Source organism: Piliocolobus tephrosceles, chromosome 17, assembly GCF_002776525.5.
Source record: "Piliocolobus tephrosceles isolate RC106 chromosome 17, ASM277652v3, whole genome shotgun sequence".
Taxonomy (NCBI): domain Eukaryota; kingdom Metazoa; phylum Chordata; class Mammalia; order Primates; family Cercopithecidae; genus Piliocolobus; species Piliocolobus tephrosceles.
This window is the reverse complement of record NC_045450.1, coordinates 29,470,961-29,479,093: the sequence shown is the minus strand read 5'-3', so window position 1 is coordinate 29,479,093 and position 8,133 is coordinate 29,470,961. Positions and strand designations below refer to the sequence as shown.

The 8,133-nt window shown below is 40.3% G+C and overlaps 1 long non-coding RNA gene across 1 annotated transcript; it reads right to left on the bottom strand.

Moving 5' to 3' along the window:
- Positions 1-2,484: 2,484 nt before the first annotated feature.
- LOC111525663 lies at positions 2,485-7,519 on the bottom strand. The gene is made up of 4 exons (XR_002726175.1): positions 7,183-7,519; positions 4,461-4,560; positions 3,780-3,856; positions 2,485-3,490 (listed from the first exon to the last, which is right to left on the bottom strand). It is a non-coding gene; the product is annotated as an uncharacterized LOC111525663 (long non-coding RNA).
- Positions 7,520-8,133: the final 614 nt, after the last annotated feature.

Genomic DNA, 8,133 nt, shown 5'->3' with positions numbered 1-8,133 from the left:
AACACTGCTCAAATAAATCAGATATAACACAAACAAATGGAAGAACATTCCATGCTCATGAATAGGAAGAATCAATATCATTAAAATGGTTTTACTGTCCAAAGCAATATACGGATTCAATGCTATTCCTATCAAACTGCCAATGAAATTCTTCACAGAACTAGAAAAAATTATTTAAAAATTCATATGGAACCCAAAGAGAGCCTGAATAGCCAAGATAATCCTAAGCAAAAAGAACAAAGCTGGAGGCATCATGCTACCTGACTTCAAACTATACTACAGGGCTACAGTAACCAAAACAGCATGGTACTGGTAAAAAACAGGCACATAGTCCAATGGAACATAATAGAGAGGCCAGAAATAAGGCCACACAGCTACAACCATCTGATCTTTGACAAAGCTGACAAAAACAAGCAATGGGGAAAAGACTCCCTACTCAATAAATTGTGCTGGGATAACTGGCTAGCCATATGCAGAAGATTGAAGCTGGACCCCTTTCTTACACCATATACAAAAATCAACTCACAATAGACTAAAGACTTAAATATAAAACCAAAAACTATAAAGTACCCTGGAAGACATCCTAGACAATACCATCCTAGACACAAGAATGGGCAAATATTTCAAGACAAAGACACCAAAAGCAATCGCAACAAAAGCAAAAATTGACAAATGGTATCTAATCAAACTTAAGAGTTTCTGCACAGCAAAAGAAACTATCAACAGAGTAAACAGACAACCTACAGAATGAGAGAAAGTTTCTGCAAACTATGCACCTGACAAAGATCTCCTATCGCAAGGAATTTAAATTTACAAGAGAAAAACAAACAACCTCATTAAAAAGTAAGCAAAGGACATGAACACACACTTTTCAAAATAAGACATACATGTGACCAACAAGTATCTCAAAAAAAGCTCAATATTACTGATCACTAGAGAAATGCAAATCAAAACCACAATGAGATACCACTTCACACCAGTCAGAATGCCTATTAAAAAGTCAAAACATAACAGATGCTGGTGAGGTTGTGAAGAAAAGAGAACACTTACACACTGTTGGTGGAAGTGTAAATTAGTTCATGATTGTGGAAAGTAGTATGGTGATTCCTCAAAGACTGAAAAACAGAAATACCATTAGACCTAGTAATTCCATTACTGGATATATACCCAGAGGAATATAAATCATTCTACCATAAAGATATGTGCATGTGAATGTTCATTGCAGCACTATTCACAATAGCAAAGACATGGAATCAACCTAAATGCCCATCAGTTACACACTGGATAAGGAAAATGTGGTACATATACACCATGGAATGCTATGCAGCCATAAGAAACATTATCATGTCTTTCACAGAAACATGGATGGAACTGGCAGCTATTATCCTTAGCAAACTAATATAAGAACAGGAAACCAAATACCATGTGTTCTCACTTATAAGTGAAAGCTAAATGATGAGGACACATGGACACAAAAAAGGGAAACACAAAAAAGGGAACAAGAGACACTGGGGTCTACTTGAGGGTGGAAATTGGGAGGAGGGCGAGGAGCAGAAAAAGTAACTATTGGGTACTAGGCTTAATACCTGGGTAATGTAATAATCAGTACAACAAATCCCTGTGACATATATTTACCTATGTAACAAATCTTCAACCTATGTAATGAACCTTCACATAAACCCCTGAACCTAAAACAAAAGTTTAAAAAAGGGAAAAATTAAAAAATTAAAAAGAGGGACTACACCAAATGTGATGAGAATGTAGGGGAAATGGGACCCTCGTACAGTCTTCATGGGAATATGTAATGATGTCACCCCTTTCCAAAACAGTTTGGTGGTTGTTTCCTTTTTTAGACATTAAACTCTGAAGTGTTTACTTAAGGGAAATTGTAATGTATGCCTATTCAGCAACTGGTACATGAATATTCATGCCAGTTTTATTTGTAATAGAGAAAAACTAGAAACAATTTACATTATCTTCAACTAGTGAATGAATAAAGCTCTAGAATGCAATTTTGCATTGAAAGGCAATGAACTGTTGATACCTGCTATAGTGGGAATGGACCTTATGCTGTGTGAGTCTATTTATACAGAATTGTGGAGAGTGAAAATCAATCCATTGTTACTGGAAGCGGTGGTTGCTTAGAGATGGGTTGGAAGGAGTGCAAAGGAAGAATCGCAATGGGGGTAATCATAATAAAACGTCTGGGGGGAATTGATATGTTCATTGTCTTGACTGTGTTGATGATTCCCCAGGTATACACACACATCAAAAAAATAAACACTTTAAATATATGCAGCTTATTGAAAGTTAATTATACTTTAATAAAGCTGTTTTTAAAAATAAGCTCAATTGAAACCTGTAAAATGGAAGTTTAAAATTAGGCAAATAATATAATCTAGGTTGAAGAATAAATAAAAATATGATCAACAAGCATTTAATACATTCTGACAGTTTTAGAACAAAGAAAATGAAACAATAGCATGGTGATTTTATTTGTTCATCTAATTGAAAAAACACCAACATCTCTCCCTAGAGAAAACTGTTAAAGGTTAGCAGATATCAGTCCTTTATTGACTCAGGGTGGGAGAGTAAAGAGCTACAGTCTTTTCTGACTTATAGGGGGAGGATCTACATATATATTTATTTTGCTATACTTTGCAATACACAAACACTATGTGAATGATTATACCCTAATATTTTTGATTACAAAGAAATGCGCGACTGTCATAAAACATCCCAAAACATCAAATGTCTAACATGAAATACAAAATTTGTCAGTAGTTTTAGATCTAAATGAAAGTTTATACTTTGAGGGTATTGTTCAAACTCCTTTCCCAAGAGTGCCCCCTGTTTTGTCATGTATTAACACAGTGTGTCTAAAATTGTCTAAGAAGTAGCAGGTCTTTCTTCTCACTCTCACACAGCTGTGTCCTCTATTGAATAGGGTCTGGGTGACCCCAGCTAAAGCCTCATTTGATCTACCAACAGGCTCCTTTATCTCCTGTCCAGGTAAGGGGCGGGCCCATTTTCTTCCTAGGAGGAGCTCTGAGCTTCTCCACCCTAGGGACCAGGCAGTGTGACTGTGATGAGCCAGCCCTCAGCGGGCAAGACATAGGCCACCTGGGTGGCCATGGCACAGGTTTGTACCACAGCACAGAGGCCCCTGGAGCCAGATGAGCTCAGACAGGTGCTGCCAGGTCAGCAGAGAATATGCCTACTCTTCCCACACCTGGGCTGTGTTGTGATAAATGGCTTCAGATGGAGTTTGCAGAGAGGTCGCCAGGCTTTTCTGAAGTGGCAGTGGGAGGTCTCTTGAGACTGAGATCTGGGTCACTCACTGTGCCTAGTGTGGGCCTCTCTGGATCCCCCACAGCAGGCATCATGGGTCTCCTCATTTCACTGATATGTACAGTGTCAGAGGCCTTTAGTTTCTTTTCCAAAGTCAAGCAATCCTTTTGCAGTTTTGGCTCATGTCCTTGACGGTGTCCTGAAGAGGAAGCATGTGAGTGAGAGACTTACCAGAACAGCTCCCATGGATGCTCATTCTCAGAATGTCCCCATGCACCTTCAGGTGAACCCCACTTGTCTTTCCTCCTCCTTCCTGGCCCCTCTGCCTCCCTAAGGAAAGGAGGCTAAACCCCTCCTGGGACCCCAAATGCTTTCTGGATTGCGGGATCTCTAAAATCCTCATTGCCACTGAGAAACCCCTTTCCTCTTCAAGCTCTATATAAATAACCTGCTTATCTGCCCTTTGGAACAAAAAAGCAAGTTCCCACCTGCTCTATCTTGGCAGTTGTCCATGGAATGGATTTCTCTCTTCCTAGAGTTTCCCCTTCTGAGCTGGACTCTGATTCTGTGAATAAAATGAAAGTTTGAGTGACTGCCTCCAACTGAACACCTTAGGTGCTCTAATCCATCCTGGACACACCATAGCAGAGGTTGCCACAAAACTCGGTTCTTCTCTGTTCTCCAGAGTCCAAGATGCGTAAGACTCTGGATGCCAAAGAGCTCCCAGTCCCTTCCCAGAGGAGACTGTGTTTACCCATCCACTATCTCTTCTCACCTTGGAAGAATCACATCTTACATAATTTAGCAGTGCTGTTTCTGACTTTGAGCTTACCTTCCTTGGAATTCTATTCCTCATTTGAATTGAGCTCTGATCTTAGTGGAAAAGAAAGTTTAGGTGACTCATCTCTTCCTAGGCACAGAGCCCCAAAGTCTATACCTGACCCATATTTGTAGGTCATTCTCTCAATCAAGGCTGTTCAGTCAGTGTTGAGTGTGAATGGGAAGCATAGAATTCCAGGGGATCATCACCATATTTCTGAAATCTCTCTGATGACCATAAGTCATTTCTTATTTCTAATCTCAAAATGAAACCCCACTAAAGACACAGATCAGTATCCCTAATTCTACCCCTCCTGCCAAGCCTCCATAGGAACAGCTAAAGACTTTACCTTGCCTTGCGCGGGGCTCTTACTGAATGAGAAGAGAGTGTCTTATCTTTTCTTCTGATGGTTTTTCCTCCTTATCCTAGCCCCTTTCTGTAAAGGAGAACTGTTGGAAAGAAGGTGGGTCAATGGAGCATTGGATGGAGGGGCAGTGGGAGTCTGGTCTTCAGTTCCCCATCCCATGGTGAAGCTCCAGTGAAAGGTGCACACTCTCGCACATGCCCAGAATCAGGTGCAGGTTGTTCTTGTGAACCTGCTTTTCTAAGCCCTTAAGCTGGGCATGGGTCACTCCTGCCACTCATCATGGCCTCAGTATGAAATTTTTCCATCCTGAATGCCCTGGAGACCTAGACACAGATAAGGGGAGACTTGCAGAGCCCTGTCATCATGTTAATAAGCAGGAATTCAAAGCTGGGGGCAAAGGAACAGGAATGCAAGGAACTTTTCCTTATCTGATTTGTACCCAAATACCCACCTTGAAGTATTTAAGACCCTGCCCAGAGTTCGAGATGCAGAATTAGACAGACCACATATTGACATGTGTATATATACTTTGCAGATGAAGAAAATTATATATAGTGTTAAAATTGTACACATAGATGTTATAATTTCTCAAATGCTTGGAAATGACAAATATCAAATTATAGTTCATTATATTAGATATATGCATATGTGGTAAGATAATAATGCAGAGAAAAAGTAAACACCAAATAAAATATGCTTTCCTAGCTTGAAAGTAGGGGAGATGATTAGATCAAATGCGACTGCATTGGACTGATTAGATCACATGTAAAGCTAACTCAATCAACTGAATTCTTGAGGCAGTAAAAAGTCCAGCTGAAGAGGGAAACCTTCCCTCTACCTCATTGTCCCTCAGTCACCCTGGGAGCCCCACTATGCTCTGTAGAGTCTGCTCGGCATCCATGATCTAGGCTGATCCATTCAGCTGGATTATCATCATCAACCTTGCATGCTTTGGTTCTTTCTCTTTGTGTTTCTGTTTACAATAAGTTGTGGATATGACTTTGCATTATGAATTTCCAGACACCTAATGAGCCACTTGTCTGTTTCCTGTCCTGAAAAACCAATACTCAAATCCAAAAATATATCCTCTCAAGAACCTCTGAAAGCCACCTGTGATTGATGCTGACTCACTGACATCCCTGCTCCTCAACCCACAGAGAACATGCAAGAACTGCCAGATTTTAGGACACATGGCCAGCATCAGGAGGTACCCATTGAAGTGCTGTGGTGGGACCCTGTCCCCAAACCCATGGAAGAAGCAGACTCTGAAACCAAGAAAGCCTCAGCAACTTCTGACCCCAGGACCCTTTAATAAGGAACAGAAGGAACAAAGAAAATGAGATATCTGAAGGATTGAAATAATCCTTGAACATTGGAATCTTTGGACATCACGATTCCAGTATCTCCTCTTTTACTGTTTGTCCACAGCCTTCTCCTGGCATAAGTAAAGAAACTCAATAAAAATACACAAAGGGCTCAGTATACTCTCAAGTTCCTTAACTCAGAAGCCCATTCTATTCCTGAAGAATCACTGCAGGCAGGTATATTGGGCTGCATGTACAGGCCAAATAGCAATAGCAATAGAGTGCAAATCAAAGTACATCTTGATTATACATTCAAAAACAAAAACAAAAAACAAAAAACAGAGGCTGCCTGGAGTTGGAAGTTGGATCTGAAATGAGACCAGGAGAATCCTTGGTAAAGTTTGCAAGACCTTCAATGCTTCTTTCACTCCAACACACAGGCAAGGACTGTGCCCTTTATCCCATCCCCCAGGTGCAGACGGGAAGTTGAGACACATACAGACACTAAACATGGTTTTTTCTGCAGCAAGAAGATTTTCAGAGAAAGATACTTCTGCATAACTTACCCAGGAAACTTGAAGCATCATCAAAACTTAAGTGTAATGAGATAATCTTATAACTCTGAAGGTATTTTCCCCCCTCATTTCCTGCTCAGTTGCTCTTAATTTGATTTGATTTGCTTCTATGAACATTATCTTAGAAACCCAGGATAACCAAAAAGATTCCTCACATTTATGTACTTTTGTTTTGTTTTGTTTTGTTTTGCTATTATTTATATGTCCACCACTAACATGCTAGCATGGGCACTTCCACACACATTTTCAAGTATTGTTATCAGATGCATTCTAGGAGGTAGAATCCTGCATGCAAGAACATGTTTCTTTCAACTCAATACATATTTGTTAATTGTGCCTTAAAAGGCCATTTACATTCCCTATAAACATGTAAAAAACAGTGTGTATATATGTATGTATGTATGTTCATTCACTCATTTATTTATTTAGTTAGAAACGGGGTCTCACTCTCTGTTACCCAGGCTGGCGTGCACGATCATAGCTCATTATAGCCTCAAACTCCTGAGCTTAAGGGATCCTCATGCCTCAGCTTCCCAAAGTGTTGAGATTACAGGCATGAGACCCTATGCCTGCCTAGTATGTTTTTACTTACCATGAAAATATTAGTAGGAAGCATTCAATTTTCCTAACTGATGGTCACACAAAACATTTTTTTTGTAATTTATTTTCCTGTGACCACCAATGAGGTTGGATGCCTCTTTATGTGGGAAATGACCATTTGTATTTCTTTTACCATAAAATATTTTCATAGGTCCTGTGCCTTTTAAAATTGAGTTTGTGTTTTACTCTTCATTGTCAGAAGTTCTTAACATATTTGGATGCCACCTGTTCCATATGATGTTAGTAGGCTGATGCCTGTCCACAATCCAAGAATAGATCTGTCCTAGATCTGTTCTCAAAAGTCATCCAGTTGTCAAGAAACCTAAGATGTGATCCTTCCACATAGCAGAGCTTCCCATCAAGACATGAACTAGGCTGCTGATTATCTAATGGCCAGGAAAAGCATGGGGGATGGATTTATTGATTGGCCCCATGTTGCATCCAAGCCCTTTGGCCAGGACCCAACACTTATTGCCGAGATGATAGTCAACAGGCCCAAAGTTTACTCTCATGATGCTCTCCAGTCTGCCATCAAAATACTTTTCCTGGCCACCTCTTCAACCTCTGATGCATAATATTCCCAAGTGATTCATATGCACATTAATGTTTGTGAAGTGGGGAATTTCGTTCTTTTTTTTCCCTTTTTTTAAGAGAGAGTCTTGCTCTGTCACCCAGGCTAGAGTGCAGTGGTGTGATCTCAGCTCACTGCAGCCTCTGCCTCCTGGGTTCCAGCAATTCTCCTGCCTCAGCCTCCCAGGTAGCTGAGACTACAGGCAGGCACCACCATACCAGGCTAGCTTTTGTATTTTTAGTGGCGACAGCATTTCATCATGTTGGCCAGGCTAGTCTCGAACTCCTGACCTCAGGTGATCCGCCCGCCTTGGCCTTCCAAATGCTAGCGTTACAGGCGTGAGCCATCATTCCTGGCTAGGAATTTTATTCTTAGAAGGAGGAAGTTTATATGGGTATATTGTTTTCTCAAAAGGATACAGTTAAGATTCTACTTTTTAATGTATATACATTGTCTCATGAAAAAAAAACCCTAAAATAATAATACAGTTGGGGGTGTGAGGAGTGGGTTGAAATATAGATGAAACAAAAATGGCACATGATTAGTAGCTGTGGAGGCTGGGTGACAGGTTTATCACATTACTTCATGTATTTCCTATATGCTTA